General features: G+C 41.2%; 1 protein-coding gene across 6 annotated transcripts in view; it reads left to right on the forward strand.

Annotated features, from left to right (window-relative positions):
* The window catches only part of Irf2 (interferon regulatory factor 2), an 86,840-nt gene that overhangs the window by 1,669 nt on the left and 68,020 nt on the right, over positions 1-17,151 (forward strand). Inside the window, exon 3 of one of the 6 annotated variants that reach the window (XM_048791916.1) lies at positions 3,105-3,110. The exons of 3 other annotated variants lie outside the window; for them this stretch is intronic. The gene's annotated coding sequence lies outside the window, so the exon portion shown is untranslated. Of the gene's footprint in view, positions 1-391; positions 720-3,104; positions 3,111-10,806; positions 10,915-17,151 lie in introns of those variants that run through there. 2 more of the 6 variants (XM_015486168.2, XM_048791915.1) reach the window with 2 other exon arrangements.

Below are 17,151 nucleotides of genomic sequence, written 5' to 3' on the forward strand. Positions count from 1 at the left end.
CCGCCGGCCGGCGTCCGGCCTGGCTCTAGGGCTTTGTCATTGCACTTGTCCCGGGGCGCGAGGGGTTCGGGCGGCGCGTCCCGGGAGCGCGCCGCGCCGAGGGGTCATCTGCCCCGGCCGCGGCCTAGCGCCGGGCGCCTCCGGGTCCCCGCAGGCGCCCCCGGGCCGGCCTCGCGCGCTGGGCCTGACCCGCCTCGGCTACGGAGCGGGTGAGGTGGGGGCGGGGAGCCTCCGGGGGACCAAGTGGCGCCCTGCGGGCAGGCACGGGGCCAGCGTCCCCTCGGGGTCCTGGGGCGCGGGCGGCAGCGGGGTGGGGGACGTGAGTGCCCCGCCCCGTGCCCTCCGACCCCCTCTGGGCGCCGGGTGACATTCGCCCGCCGGCCGAACATGGTTGGTCCAAAGCCGCGGCCGCCACTTCCTTTCCGCCTCGCCGGCCGGGCTCGCCCACCGAGCGATGCCGGCCGCGGCCAATCGCGGCGCCCGCCCGCTCCCAGCTGCACGGCCTGGGGGCCGGCACCGGAGAGCCTCTCCGAGAGCCTTTCCAAGTGCGAAGGGTTTGGGTGTAACTCATCCCCTCCCCGGGACGCGGCTGCGTCTCCCGTTGGCCCCAGGTCTTGGTGCGTTTGCCACCCTCACCCTCTCGCCCCTTAGAAGGAGGAAAGGGAAGGAAGGAGGGCTGGCAGCCCGAGCCGGGAGCGAGGACTGTGTTCAGGCACCAGGTGAGACGCCCGGGTCAGCCGGTGGAGGCTGGACCCTTGGTGATGCGCTGTAAATTTGACTCCTGGGACTGGCAGTCGAGGTTGCTATATATTAGCCGGGTGGATTTCACTCCTTTCAAACCCAGTAGTGTTTGAAACTTGGGGACATAGTACCCGCTCCCTCCGCCTTCAGCCTCGTTCCAGTGTGGGCACTGGGTAGTGCTCCTTGTCTTTGGTTATGGAATAAAAAAATGCAGCCTCTGTCTAGATGAGGAAAAGTGCTGCTGGCCCTTGGCTTCTGCCACTGGCCTCCCCGTGGCTGTGACTTGGTCTGCTTTTGATGAATGGCTCGTGAGGGTGGAGGATAGTTATATTTCCTGTTGTGAATTTTCAGGAATCACCAAGGTTGCTGTCAAGCCTGCAGTCATTTATTAGTTTCCAAATCGTCTGCAAGTAACATTTGAACGAAGCTGCCTGCACTTTCTGGTGGTTCAAGACAGGTGCAGACAGGGGTCTGGTAACAGATTGCCTGTCAAAGGTAGATGGTCTTCGTGTTACACAGACGCACATTTCCCTGCCTGGGATTCGAGGGTGACCCTGTTTAACTTTCTCTGTTTTTCCTCAACTCCCATTCTTTCTTTTTTAGGGGAAGGGGGTGTGGGTGTGGGGAGAAAGGGAAAAAATAAAAACCTAAAATATCCTGGAAAAACTTGTTTTTTCTAAGGCAACTTCTGCAGATGGAATATTTAGGACTTAAACAGGCATCTCTAGGTGTAACCTTGGAACATCTATTGATTGATGTAGCAAAGTCCAGAATTTCACTGTAATTAGTGAATGATTATAATTTATAACTTTGCCTGTTGTGTAAGAAGTTAGATTTTGGCTTCTTACATCCAAGAGTTCCTGTCATGATTTGTAACTGCTTCTTAAAATTAAACATCTACATATTTCATTCTCAATGAGTTTTTTTTGTTGACCTTCAAAAGTTAGAAATTCACATATTCCAGACTTACTTACCTGTAAAAATGTCATCATAATAAAAGTAAGGTTTTGTAGTCAAATCTGAAGCAAACTATGGTCAACTAAGAGTTGTAAGTCCTGACAGTTCTATGAACTATAGCCCTATTTTTCTCTTGCCTGCCTTCTGAAATACTCTATTAGGCAAATATTTAACATCCCAGAGCTAGTTAAAGTGATTTGAACTTAGTAGTGGAAAATTTGAAACTTTGGATGTTCGACATTTGATATGTATTGATTTTCTTGTGCTATGAAGGACATTTCATTTTTATTCTCAGCATTATCTAGTATAAGTTATGATGTTTTTAGAGCATTTTCACATAATTGCCTTTTGATAGTGAACAGACCACTAAACTATAAATGTGATATCTGGGTCATGTTCTCTTATCTGCCTTCTACCAAAAAGAGCTTAAAGTAGTCAAGGGATTATTTATACATTTAATAAATATTCATAGAATATTCACTGTGTGCCAGACACAGTACTAGGCTATGCAGATTCAACCGAAAACAAGAAAGCCAGCCACTACACTCTATAGAGATTTCATTCTAGTTGGTGAGCTATCAATCATCAACAGCAACAAAAATAAATACAGTAATTACCTTTTGGAGTTAGTTTTATGAAAGGTAATAATAATACTTAACTGTGTATTTATAGGGTGGCTTTTATAAGCAGTTGAGCCACTGTGTATAAAACAATAGTGCCTAAAGTTATAGCAGTCTACAAGTGTGAAGGCATTAACTTTGAGAATTATTAAGGAAAAAAAAAAAGCCAGGAAATTGTGACTAGATCAGATGTTAACTTTTTCATATAGCATTTCCTACAAAAAGGCATTTTACTTCTTCTGAGAGTATGTAAGTAATGGTAAAGAATTAAACAATAAGATAAATATTATATGTAAAGTACCAGGAAATTATTATAGTGACAAAATATCAGTGAATTTTTTTCCTGGTAGAAGAAAAGTTAGGCTTTATCCCTGGAGATCAGGGAAAAATAACAGTGGTTGGATCTGTACATTTTCCCTCTTTATATCAGGTAAAACATCTTCTCAAGCATCATTGTGCTTTAGTTTGAATTTTCTTCACCATGTTTCTGACTCTTGAATTCATTGTCTGTTAACTACAGTTTCGCACTTAGCTGATTTCAGTAGTTTGCTATACCATATTTAAAGTGACTTGGTTAACTTGCATTTATTGACTTTTTACTTCTGTGCCCAATACCATAATATGTGAAAATAACGTGATAACATGTGAAAAAAATATAATAGTGTATTCTTAAAACATGTAATATAAAAACACAAAATAATTATAAAAGTAAAAAGCTGTGAAATCTCAATTATTATTAATAATAAAAACCAACTCTTTTCATGTGTATTGGACAATACACATGAGTAGGAGGTCAGGACTTTCCATCTCTCTCTGCCCCATCTCCGCCCTTCTTTTGGCCTGGGTGGATCAATCTTTGGTATAGAATGTCAGCTTAATGCACAGTGGCAGTGTTGAGGAGTTGGCTCTCACATTGGGAGTGGCTGGTGGAAAAGAGGTAAGGAAGTTTGGTTAAACTTTGATTTTTTTTTCACAAAGGATGGTGAATTATTGACAGGGTTCAGAGTTAATCTGAAGCCAATATTTTTTATAAAATGCTAAGGGAAATACATAACCCTGAAATCCATCCCTTGGACTGCTAATGCTGGGTAGTAACCTTGTCCTGAGGATTCCTGGCCCTCTCTGGATTCAGGACAAGCAGCAGGCCTGTACGCTCCAGCTTTTTACCTTCTCAAGTCCCTTTAAATTGATTAACCTCTTATGAACTCCGTGTTTTGACAGACTATCCCTGAAAGAAGTTGTGTTTATGTAGGAAGCCTTCATGTGCCCATTTTTGTGACTCAAGAGACACAAATGACTTCTGGTCAGAACTCCTGTTTTGACTTGAGAAAACTAGTATCACAAGTCTCCTTTATCCCATTCCAGCCAAATGTAAAGAGTTGGCATGTCAGATAGTCTGGGCAGATCTGTGTTGGGTAAATTCTGTCCTGTTAGCCTTCCTGAGGTACTGAAACCAGTGGAGGACCTACCTTCAGAATTTTTGAGTTCTGCTGTGGATCCAGGGACACCATGGATTATTTTAAATGAATAATTAACTTGCTAAATGTAGTAATTCAAGCAATCATTTTGTTAAATGAACACATCCATCATGCTGTTATTTCATTTATTTATTAAATATTTGTTGACAGACAGCTGAGTACAAGGCTCTGTACTGGAAGATGCATGAACTTAGAAGCCTGGAGTTGACTTTTTAGCTCTTTTATTAACTACCTAGTCACTTCCTCCTTTGGGACCTTCATTTTTACATTGCAAAATGTGGCCAGAGTCCTGTCATCCTTACAGGACAGTGCCTAATCAAAGTGATTTAGGGGAGGGAGCTTTTAGAAACCACGCAGAACCATAGGGATGTGAGACTGAGTAGAGCCCCTTCCACTCCTTAGGGGCCTTACTTGCCCCCACTATGGACCTTTTCTTCCCCAGTTTATGCCAGATCCCTAAGCACAGTCTCCCTCAGGTTTGTGACCAGAGCAAGGCTGGAGAACCATGGAATCTCTTCCCAGGGCCAAATCTTTGGTCTTTGCATTGATTCAGAAGCCATGCCATGCAGAAAGCATGTTTTCGTATTTGAATTAATGTTTTAAACAGGGGACCTGTGGTCACTTTGTATAGGCTCTGCCTATGTTGACCTTGCTTGTACTACAAAAACAGTATTTGTTTTATGGTTGTGATACTTCATGTTTTCCATTTTGAAAAGGCAAGGACTTTGTTTTACAGGTTTGTCTCTTTGTCCAGAAGGCCATAGAGAATTATGTTTGTTTTCTGGTTTGTTTTGATCCTATTCTGGCTTATAGCCCCTTTTAACAGCTTAGTATTCTATTCCATTAGCAAGAAAGAACTAGAGTTGAGCAAAGAATGTCTTCATAGGAGAAACAGGACTTCTGATGATATGTTCTAAACATTTTTATCTCAAGGACAAGAGCAAATTAGTTCAATGAAAATCTTAATTTAGGATTTTGTGTGATAAAAGCCAGTCCAGTAGTTTTCATTAAACAAACATTTTTGAGAGTTAACTACTTGCTATGTAATTTTCATAAATAATTTCTTTCAAGCATACTTAGCAATCTGTTGCTCTGTGTAACAGCATTTGATACTTGCACACTTAATGTGATCAAAGGAAAATGAGCTTATATTTTAATTTGTCCTTATTGAGCTTATGATTATCAGGTTTTTTTTGGAGGATCCAAAGAAGTGCTTTGTAGATGGAAAATGCTGTCCTGGCCCCATCAGCTCAGAAGCCTACTGACTTTTCCATTTCATGAGGTTGACATTTTGAGTGAGACAAAACTGCATACAAATTGCTTTATTTCAAGCGATATCTAACATATTATTTTTGAAAAGAGTATTTTTCTTCTCTTTACCCTAGATTTATTGAAGAAGATGAGAAAAATTACAGCAGGGAAAAGTGAGTGTCTTAACACCTGGAAATGGTGTTAGTGGGGTGATGGAATAGGATGGGGAGGGTACTGAGAGTTGGGGGATGGGCGATGAAAAAGAAAAGCAGGTTGAGAGCAGAATAAGTAGTAGCTCTGGCTCCTTGAGTGGAAGAGAAGAGGCCACCAGGCAGGTAGATCAGGTAGATTGGCTGTCTCTTCAGGAATGTCATTGAAAGTTTTGGAGGTGAGGAAAGCCAAATTAGTAGTTAATTAATAATAATTCAGGGACTGGTGGAAATACTGGCGGACCCTCTGTTTTTGATTTTGGAGTTGGATCTTTTTTATCCCAAGAATGGGAAAAACATGGGAAAATTGGGAGCGGACTTTATACAAGTAAACACAGAGTTGTGAGTGGTTGTCACTTGGGCATGGTTTAAGTCACCTTAGAGGTACTGGGGGGTGAAGTATTGTTTGGAGATGGAAGAATTGCTACCCATGATGTGAGGCTCCAAACTCCATCTAAAATTGCCCTTGAAGGCAACAATAGGCCCCCAGGGGAAGATCCATGTGAATAAAATTAATCAGAAATATCGTAATAACTCTCTTAGGCCCTCCACCCTTCCCCTTGTTGCTTTTCCTTAGTGCTGTTTTACTTTTGTCAATGGCAGGAGCTATGTAGGAAATTAGGAAAATAAAATGCACTGTGCTTTCCTAATAGATGGCACAGGTTAAGGTTGAACTATGGGTACTGTAATAGGGTACTGCGGGTCACTATCTGGAAGCTTGGTATTCTATACTTGAGATTATACATTGAATTTAACTTAGTGTTATGCATTTAAAGTTTTAATAACATTAAACTCAGTTGCAGTAATTCTGCTTTTAGGACCTTACTTAGTAATTGGAGGTGGGAATAAAAAAATTATACATGAGGATATTTATTGAATGAGGTTTTGTTATATGAAAACTTGGAAACAACCTGAATATCCAACAGTAGGGACTCATGTAATATGGCCCATCCAGAATATAGGGAGTTTATAAAATTAAAAAAAAAATTTTAAATGTTTTCCAACAGCATTTAAAATATGAGGAAATATGTCTGATCTGTGTTGGTGGATGAGGATAAAAGGATATTAAATTGTGCCTCTAGTTCTGTTTTAAAATCCTATGTGTGTATTGGTGTATACAACATTTTTTAAAATCCTGAAAGAAAACATATCATTTTGATGGTGGGATTGTGGGTGTTTGCCTTTTTTGCGCCTTGTATTTTCCAAATTTAAAACAAACACAGTTAATCTTGTAACCAGAAAAATGTTCTCAAGACAATGCTGAAATATTCTCTCTGACCCCACCTCTGGTAAATGTGAAGAGTAGGAAAAGCAGCTTGGGTGTTGCCTTGCCTTGGACTTAGCCCCTTTGCAGTTCTGTCTGCCTGTGTTCAGATCCAGGCTCTAGGATTCCGACTAGCCAGTGCAGAAGGTACTGCTGTCCTGATGCAGCTCTTGCTACTTGAAGGGTTGGGACAAGCCAAGAACTGTGAAGGTTCCGACTTGTTGCCCCATTTCACAGTAATTATGAATGCTTCAGAAATCCAGAACACCTGGAGGCGGGGAGAAATGAATTCCTTACTGATATTTACAACAAGGTCAACAATCACAGTGACACTGCAGTGTTGATGCCCCACACCTAGATTCTCAGTCAGTGCTGTGAAAACTGATAGACCTTTGGTGTCATTTTCACTGCATAGACTGGGACAAAGCAACTGTCCTTCTCAAGAGGAGAAAGAGATCCTGTACTTTAGCTCTTGAGACAGGTTGGAAAGGATCCAGAGTTCTTTCCCTAACCTTTCAGGATGTATGCCTTTAAAACTCTGGAGAGGTCTCCTAGCTCTAGCCTTCTTCTCTTTTGAAGTATAAATACCTAGGGAGATTGGGATATTCCTAACACCCTGGGACCTTAACCAAGGGACCTAGTCTAGGTTGTAAGTATTTGATCCTTTTGAGGAGATAAGAAATTGTATTATCCTTTTGGATGAAAGCAATTAATTTAGACAAAGGGCTACAGATCTAATTCTCCTGGTATGTGAAGAGCAAAATATTCCTAGCCAGTGCTCACTGTTTCTGCATCCTCTACCTTCTCTGTTTTATATTGTGTCTGTTCCCATGTTGCAGGAGGCTAGGGCATTTTCCCCCACACACCCACCTTTACAGGTCCTCTTAGGAAGACTTAATCAGATTGTGAACTCTGACTTCCCACAACTGAAGAAGAGTCAAATGCCTCATTGTGATCTGAAAAAAAATATTAGAACACTTTCACTCCCTTTATGAATATGAGATATTTTTGGATTGTTGTGAAACTAAGGTTGGGTGGAACCATTATGAGTTCAGAGACTGAATGCAGAAAGCACAGCCAAAAGAAAAAAAAAAAGTATTGATCAGGGTAACACTGGCCAATAAGAATACAACGCAAGCCACACAAATATCTAGAAGAGTGAGAAGGCAGGCAAAATTAATTTTAATAGTAATCCCATTGTATCCAAATATTGTCATTTCAATGTCATTAATGTAAAAATGCAAATGAGATATTTTACATTCTTTTTTTCATAATGAATCTTTAATATCCAATGTGTCTTTCACCTGCCACATGTCTTAATTCAGCTTAGCTTCTTTTCAAGTGTTCAGTAGACACATGTGGCCAGTGGCTGCCTTCAGTAGACACATGTGGCCAGTGGCTGCCTAGTGAATGGTGTAGGATTAGCAAATGAAGTAAGATGTGGTGAGAAATCTAGGGGATTCAGTTAGTGGTTGTTCTAGTTATAACTGCATGGGTCTGCTTTGCCCCTCCCTACAAAAATCTTACCTGATGTTTTTAGCCTAAAACAATAAAATGCTTGGAATTCCTATAGAAGCAGCACATTGTATAATCTATTCATGTTTCCTAGCCTCTTGGTCTGTTGTGGAAACCTTTGATTTCTTGGAGATTTCCATTTCTGCCACCTACATGGACAGTGATTTGAGAGCCTGGAGCTGAGTCATCTTTCTTTGCATCCCACACCAGTGCTTGATACCCAGTAAGAACTGGATAAATATTTGTTGCTTTACAATTTTCAGTTGTAAAGCAAAGGATTGTTTGGAAGGCAGAATTCCAACTCAGGAGGGGTGACACAGATGTGCTTTGTGTTAGAAACCTAATGGAATATGTATTAAGCACATGAACATTGAGATTTGTTGCTTTGCATTAGGATTTGTCATTTTATAAGGGTTCAGCACCCAGAAGGGGAAAAATTGTTTGACTTTTCTCCTGTGGTACCCAGGTTTTTAAAATAATTTTACTAGTCCATTCCTCTGACTTTTTAGTCCCAGTGGTGATACTGATGCCTCAGGTACAAATAAATAAGCCATATTTGGTGACAGACTGGAAATACATATTTGAGAGCTGCTAGTTTCTTCATGGCTTCTTTATTAACAATGGTTTTGTTATTGTTATTAGCAAACACTTTGAGCCCATAATCTATATGCAGTGCAATTCCTTTGAAATCAAACGCCGTATTTTAGAGTTCCCTTCATTTGTTCTCCTTGACTATAATGGTTGGGTTGAAGCAACAGACTTATCCATAGAGCCAAGGTAATTTATTTTTACTGAAGCCTACCTAAGAACTGCTTAGGTAGCTTTCCTCTGCAAGATTAAATGCGACCTTCACGGAATCATGTTAGCAGGGCCAGCAGCTAGAAAAATAAAGTCTAAACCAAACCTGCAGCAACGAAATTCCCAGCTGCTCAGTGGGTCAGAGCTTTCCTGATTGCTTTCTTCCAATAAAAACACAGTAGATTAGTTTTAAGTGAATTCTAGTAGGTTTAGGGATTTGCAACTGACAGAAGAACAGAAAAGTATAATCTCACTTTAAAATAATAATCCTAAAGGCAAGTCCTTGTTGATTCTTTCTTAGGATGCTGGGATTTTGTTCATATGGGAAAATTTTAACTCTCATGGAGTGTTTAGCTTACCTTTAAAGGTAAGGAACTTAGGAGGAAGGAGGAACAGGGATAGAGGAGTCAAACATGAGACTCAAGAAGATGTGCTTGGGATGTGGTGGGTTCTGGTACTCCCAGGGACCCACAATAGTGCTAATGAAGGTGGGAACTTGGTGAGCCTGCAAGGGAGGCCCCCAGAGTGAACAAAGATGAACCTCTCCCTGTTTTTGGGCATGGGGTCGTACTGCTAATGTGTGAATTCAGGGTAAGTTGACAATATCATAGGAGAGGATTTGCTTCTCTTACAGGTGCTTTGAATGTATCATGGCTTTGTCATTCTTGAAGGTCAGGTGACAATTTGGGAGGTGGGTAGAAAAGGGTGCTCCACTGAAAAATCTATTCTGATTGCGTAGTCACTCGTTCAGTGGGTCTTTCTTCATTGCTAACTGTATGGAGAGGAAGGTAGACAAGAAGAAAAGTAATCAGTGTGGAGTTGAGTTAGCCCGTGGACGATCTCCATTCCTCACAGTTAAGGACCTACATTATTCAGATAGAGAAAACAGAATCAAGCCACTAGGCAACTAAGAGAGAGCTCAAGCAGGGACCGTTGATTTTCTGTGAATCCCCTTCAGAGTCCCTCTCCATGGGCTGCACCAAGTTGTCTCAGACTGTGGGGGAAGAAGCCACAGTGCAAATATGACAGGTTTTTGACCTAGGTTAATAATATATTTTATTTTTGAAAACACAGATTCTTGGTACATTGTAAAATAGGCATAAAACAACATATTTCATTCGTGTTTTCCCACAGTTCTTCCACATTCAGTTTGGTACACAGAAATGCAGAACTGATGTGTCTTTTGTCATTGAGGAAAACTGGTGTGGCTAAGTCTGGATAGTTATCTTCATTACCAAGTTCCCTCTCCCATCCGGTAGACACTGTCACTAGCCCTGCTGCTTAATAAATACTTCTGCCCTAAATTCCTCCCTGGAGGAGGGAGCTGGGAAGTCCTGTTTTTTTTGCATGATTAGTGGAGGCTGAGAAGACACCACCGTGAAGGGCAAACTGGCCCTTAGTTAGTTTTAAAAACATATCCTCACTGTGGCAGGTACCTGTGTCTCTGTAGCTATATACTTCAAGTCACCTGAATTAAACAATAGTTATCAGTCCATAGAGGACTGAAAGAAGCAGTGACAGCAAGCAGTGAATTCATAAATGCATGTGGGGTCCTTCTTTTTTTTTATTATGGTAACATTTACATAACATAAAACTTACATAATAGTCATCTTTAAGTGTACAATTCAGTGTGTTAAGTACATTTGCAGTGTTCTGAAACTGTCACCACCATCTGTTTCCAGACCTTTGTCATCATCTTAACCAAAATCTCTCTTCACATTGTATAGTAGCTCAGCTTCATTCAGCCCTTGGCAACCCCCTTTCTATTTCTGGCTGAGTGAATTTGACTATTGTAGGTACCTCACAGAAGTGGATCGTACAGCATGTGTCCCTTTGTGTCTGACTTATTTCACTTAGCAGAATGTTTTCCAGGTTCATCTGTGTCCTAGCATGTGTCACAACTTCATTCCTTTTTAAGACTGAATAATGTCCCCGTAATCATGTCTCTGTATTTTGTTCATCTATTCATCCAGGGTTGCTATTACCTCTGGCTGTTGTGAATAATTTTACTATGAACATTGGTGTGGAATGTTGGAGTCCCTGCTTGCAATTCTTTCAACTCAGTGGAATTGCTGGGTCCTGTGAGTAATTCTGTTTAACATTTTGAAAAACCACCACAAGTGTTTTCCCTCGTGGCTGTACCATTTTACATCTCCATCAGCAATGACATGGATTTCAGTTTCTTCATCTTTACCAAACATTTGTTATTTTCTTTTTTTTTTTATAAGAGCAATCCTAATGGCTCTGAAGGGTTTCTCATTATGGTTTGATTGGCATTTCCCTAGTAACTAATGAAGTACAGCATCTTTTCATGAGGAGAAATATCTATTTGAGTCCTTCAGCTATTTTTGAATTGTTTGTTTTTTGGTTGTTGAACTTTTGGCTCGAGTCATTCTTTTTGTGGTTTCCAAAATAACATTTTAGCATGGCCTGAAAAACTAACCAAGATTCTCCCTCGTTATAGTATGTGTAGAATGTGTCACAGTTTCATCATTTTCAAAATTTGAATTTCGACGTTGTGAGGCTGATAAAACACAGGTTGAGGAATTAAGTTATGCTGGAATGAGGTGAATCAGAGTGCACTGGTAAATGGAAAATCAGATAAGAGCACCCAGCCTTCTCATAGAATGCTAAAATTGAAGTTCCCTTAGCGATTACAGTTTGCCCTGCTGAAATCAAGTGAACTGCTTGGGGTTTTGTGGCCAGATTAAGTTCTTAGTACTGTTGAACTAACTTATTTACTAAGCGTCGTAAATAATTTTTATTTTGAATCCTGATATTTCTGGTGAGAGGAAGAACAGTAGAGCTTTGAATATGGAAGAGAATTAATTATAGCAGCTGCTTGTAGGGGAAGCTCTGAGTCTAGGGACTCCTGAGAAAGACCCTCAGGGGCTCCTTGCTTCTGTGGTGTCTCAGGGTAAAGGTGAGCAGGGCAGCCTCAGAATAACAATGAGGGGCTTAGGAATTTCAATACAATCCTCTCAGTAATGGTTCAGTACTACTTGAATGGATGGGAGACATTTATTACTGTAATAACAGATATGTTAAGTAAAATTATTAAGCATTTGTGTATTTATTGTGAATTATCAGCAGAACATGAATTCTTTATTCTGACAAGAAATACAGTAGATGAAGAAATTGAGGGAAACATAACTTGTATGGTAGGAAATTTATTGTTGGCTTACTTTGATGTGCTGCTCAAAAGTTTTCGTTTCATGTAGTCCTTCTGAAAAGTTGGTCTTTATTGAACAACACAGCCTGGCAAGGTAATATCTGGAATTCGACAGTGAGTTGTTAATATTTGGGAAAAAGATATAATATCTATATGACATAAGGCAGTGTACTAAGAGGAGTTGCAAAATTTTTATTCCCTTAACGTTTGGGACAGAGGTTTAAAAAAGTCCTTAGAATTGTCTGTAAGTACTGTGAAAACAAATGATAGCAAGGAAATTAAATTGAAGACTCTTCTGCAAACAAATACTTTAAATAAAACCCTCAGATGAATTAATTCCTTCAACAGACGTTTTTGAACAGCTGTGTGTGAAGCACTGGTCTGTGAAGATGTGAAGTTGAAAATTTCCAATCCTCATTCTCAAAGAGCTTGAAGTTTATTTAGTGAGGCAAGCAGGTAAACAATCAGCTGCAGTAACAAAAATAAGGAAATCCAGGCTTCAGAGAAACACAGCCAGCAAAAGGCTGAGGGAGGGAGGGAAGAGGAGAGCCCATCTCATGGACCAGGGGAAATTGGGGTGCGCTTCACCACTGACTTCTGGATGGAGGGAGGCAGTGGCAGTTGGTGTCTTTTGGGAGAACAAGCCATTTTTGGTTGAAAGAACAGCAAAAAGCAAAAAGGTCAAAAATTCCTTAAGCTGCTAGTTCCTGGAGAGCTCCCTGGTGTAGCTGGAACAAATAGATCAGTGGGAAGTGTCAGGGCCCACCTCTGGTGGCTTCCTGTATCTGATTGAGGGCTTGTGTTCCTGTTTCCCAGTAAGGAAAGGTTTTGTTCTGGGGATAAAGCAAGGTGTTTTGGGGGAAGGTTACTGAGCATTTGGAACATTTTCCCCCTTTACATTTCAGAAAATGATAGATAGTGACTGTTAGCAGCTGTGTTTGTCACAGCTGTGCACCTGCAGTGTGTAAGAGGATGTGTAAGGGGGTGTGCATTTGGAGTCCATTGACAGGATGGGCATTGCTGAAAGGATCAGATTGTGCTTTTGATAATAACCAGGCCTGGCCTGGCTTGGCTCAGCTTGGCCTCTGCCCTGTCCTCCCCTTCCCTCCCTCCCTCCCACTGGGATGGAACCCAGAGCCTCACACAGCTAGGTAAGCTTTCTACCACTGAGTTCCACCTGGGAAGGTTTCAAACAGGAAGTCATTCACAGGTACTAAAGCATTTTTTTGGATTTTCTTTGTTTTGATTTGATTTATAAAAGGGATGAAGTAATTATGGATAGGTTTATAGTAAGTGAAGAGGGGAAAGATCAGTAATTTGGATAAAAAACCCAAGTTAGAGAACCAAGAGAATGTAGCAGGGTGGAGGATTTTAGGATTCTCCAGCAAAGGTGCTCTTTTTGATTTTTAGCACTATGGAAGGCTGTGGAAGGGCCTGGTGAATATTTTCTTCTCCTCTCCTTTTTAAAGATAACCGCTGGGAAACTCTGTATCTTTCATTTATTTTGAGGTGCTGACAATCCACCCAGGGCCTGAGGCAGGTTAGATCTACCAATGAGCCATAACCCTGCCCCACCCCCAGCCCACACAGTTTAATTCCAAGCCTAAACCAGAGGGACCTGGAAGACTGGAGGAAGTCCAGGTGTTGGCTGGGCCACGTTGAGGCTTCTTGAGGTCTGCTTCCCCAAGTAAGACCAAGAGATGGAGATGGTGCTGCCATGGGTGTGGAGCCCTCCCCACAACCTGGGGTTGACTGGCTGCAATGAGAACCATGTATTAGATGTTTTCTGGACTCTTCACATTCCTTTAGGAATCAGGTGTGAAGGTCTTATTCAAAAGTCCCAGATACTTCTGAGGTTTGTTTCAATGTACCACACTCTACACTCCATTGTAAGTAACTGCCTTTTTGAACCAACGATGAGTTTGAGAGTGCAGTGTAGCATTTGGCCCCACAGAGTGACCTCTGTGTGTGCAGTGCTCCATAAATGTTGGTTGCATTCAATTGTAATGGTTGCTTTAGTTCTCCATTTGTTATTTTCCATCCAGAGGCAGACCTGGCTATTAACATCACAAACATCCTGAGCTGTTTTCTAATGAGGGCTGAGGACCAGACAGCATGTGGGAGGCGGGAGGCATATCAGTCATGTTAGGATCCACTCTGTGATGTATTGGGTATCTACCCAGTCAGTCAACAGGGACCTTTCCCAGGGTGCAAGGACAGTTGACTCTCTGTTAATTAGCCAGACTCACTCAAGCCTTCCAGCTGTTTCTCTACCACATCCCTCCATTTTCCCTGTAGCACAGTTTCTCAGTATTAATAATGGTTCAAAGTCTCCTTTAACCCCCCCTCCCTTTTATTCTTGTTGTTTCTCTTCCTTTTGTTCAGAATGTTGCTCCTGAGGATCCCTCATCTTCCAGGTTCAGTTCAGATGCCCCTTCTTCTTTGAAGCCTTCCAGAGACTTTCCATTCTCTATGGCTTTTACATAATAGAGTAAAACTTCAACACGCCTTCCAAACATTTCACCTCTCTAAAATGCAGGGTCACATGACTGCGAGGTGAACCAAATGAGGTGAACCAAATGATGGAGGTGAGTCAGATATAGAGATTGAACCAAAGACCAGCTGTGTTAAATGCCCATGTTTGCTTATCAGGAGATGCATCAGCACCACCTTGGTCATCCTGCCAGCAGCTCTAGAATCACCTTCGTGACATCACGTCTTGTCTTTGTGTTGCCGTGCCTGCCTCCATCATTGCAGTGTAAGCTCTTTGAGAGCCGAGATCATGTCTTCATTCCCTGTGTTCTCCACAGAGCTCTTCTTAATGCTTGGCACATGATGCTTTTTACGGTGCTTGGCTTGGTAAGGTTTTTTGAATGAAATGTTGAATAAATCTAAGTCAAAAGTTTGTTAACATACTTAGCTTGATTTCCCTGGAAAAATGTCTCAAATATGGTAAAATGATTCTCTTTCAGCTTGCATGCTTTTTTCAGTAATTTTGTTTCCCTCATTTATCTCTTGTTCATAATAAGTTTATCCATTTCAACTTGTAGTTAATGTCCTCTGTCTTTTCTTCCTGTCTCCTGTCCCAAGTGAGATCTCCAGAGATGTGCAAGGTGTTGTGCTTGACAATTTGGAAGGTTCAAAGATGTGCAAGATGGGATTCTTGCTTTAAGAACTTTATACAGAGGGCTGGGGGTATAGATCAGTTGGTAGAGTGCTCGTCTCTCAAGCACAAGGCCCTGGGTTCAATCCCCAGCACCAAAAATAAAAAACTTTGTATAAGCTAGTTTTCAAGTATGTGAGGTTATGAACTTTGGTTTGCATCAGAAGGTGGAAGGAATCAGTGGGAGAAGGGGTTGGAAAGGTGGGATGAAGGTGCATTATGGTGGCCAGGACTCCAGATTGTATTTAATGGGCGTTGTGGAGTCAGTGAAGGATTTTGACCAAGTTAATAAGACGTTTGGGAAAATTTATCTGGATACTATTGTTTCAGCTGGGGAATATACTTATACTCCAGAAAATGGACCATGGATACCCTGTTGCTCTTTGTGGAATATTCTGGCTTTGTCTTCTCTGCTATTAGGCAGAGCCTAGGCCCTACCATATGAAGTTTCTTAGGGGAGACCAATGCAATCTCATCTTGTTCTTGTCCTTTTAATATAAACTACCTTCTATTTATTTTCTCATAGTAGCTCTGCCAAGTTGCTATTAAGGTCTTTGTTTATAGACCAGGAGACTATGGTTTAGAGAAATTATGGATTGTAAGGGGTAAGATTACCACACCTGAGTTCGAAAATGCCTACCACATATACTCCAACAAGGAGAGGAAAGCAAACCGTTGTGGTTCTGAAAGGGATGGCAGAGAGAAGGAAAGAGAGGACAATGTGACTTCTGACAACCATTTGGAAGTTGTTGTGAGGCAGTAAATATCTTCGAAAAATAATTAACGATAATCTTATATCTTACAAAGGAGAAATGTATCCCTGCTTCAGAGGTAATTTTTTAAAAATATTTTTTAGTTGTTGATGGACTTTTATTTTATTTATTTGTATGTGGTGTTGAGAATCGAACCCAGTGCCTCATGTTCATGAGGTTCATGAGAATCGAACCCTTGCATGCTAGGCAAGTGCGTTACCACTGAGCCACAACCCCAGTCCCACAAGTTGTGATTTTGGCTCTCTTTTCCAGTTGGATTCAGTGGTAATCAGGGTGGTTTATCCCAAGAACAGATAGAACAGTTGGTGAAAACTATAGTGCATAAGCTTGTAGTTTGTATATTGGATCCTAACTTGATTGGAACATTACAAGTTGCATTGTATGGAATAATAATAATAATAATGTAACTTTTATTGCAAGTTTACTGGAAGGACAACTCAAAGGAAATCCTCATAGTAAAACTGGCAGCAAGAAGGAAATGGTCAGGGACAGACTGTGGATGTGGAGTGAGGGAGGCAATTGTTATTCTTTTTCAGAGCAAGTTGTTTTTTGTTTTTTTTTTCTCCCAGCCAACACTTTGGGGGAAGGCACTGGTTTTTAAAGTGGTGTGCCAGTGATAGGCTTGAATTCAGATGACAGAAAACAATTTTATCATTTCATGCAAATACTTTCCTTTGTTAATCTGCTGGCTCATTGAAGAATCCCTGCTATTTGGCTTTTCAAGCTTAAATCCTGAAAGTATTTCCATCTTCCTTCTCCTTGTGTTCCCTCATCTTTTCTGTATTCTTAGTGAGGTAAAACGTCTCTTATAGTCTGTCATACGGGAAGTGGAACATAGCTGGGTACATGTACCACTGGCATGATTCAGGTCCTGCCCATTTCCCAACACACCCCTCCTCTAGCTCTATCTAAATTATCCACTTTGTGTCTACCCTTTTCCCACATGCTCCATCTCATTAAACTTTTCCCACATACAGACTGTCCCTGACTTAGAATGGTTTGACAAGATGATTTTTCAACTTTCTGATGATCTTTTTTGGGGGCTTGAGATCTGCTACAGGATACTCTGGTGACGCTGAGCAGTGTCAGGAGACACATCCTAGTCAGCCATGGACCAATGTGCTATGTTGCTAGGTCATGAGATGCAGTGGATTAGCTGTATTAAATGCATTTTCTTTCTTTTCCTTTTTTTTTTTTTTTTTTTTTTTTT

This window comes from Marmota marmota, unplaced genomic scaffold (assembly GCF_001458135.2).
Source record: "Marmota marmota marmota unplaced genomic scaffold, marMar, whole genome shotgun sequence".
In the NCBI taxonomy this organism is placed as follows: Eukaryota; Metazoa; Chordata; class Mammalia; order Rodentia; family Sciuridae; genus Marmota; species Marmota marmota.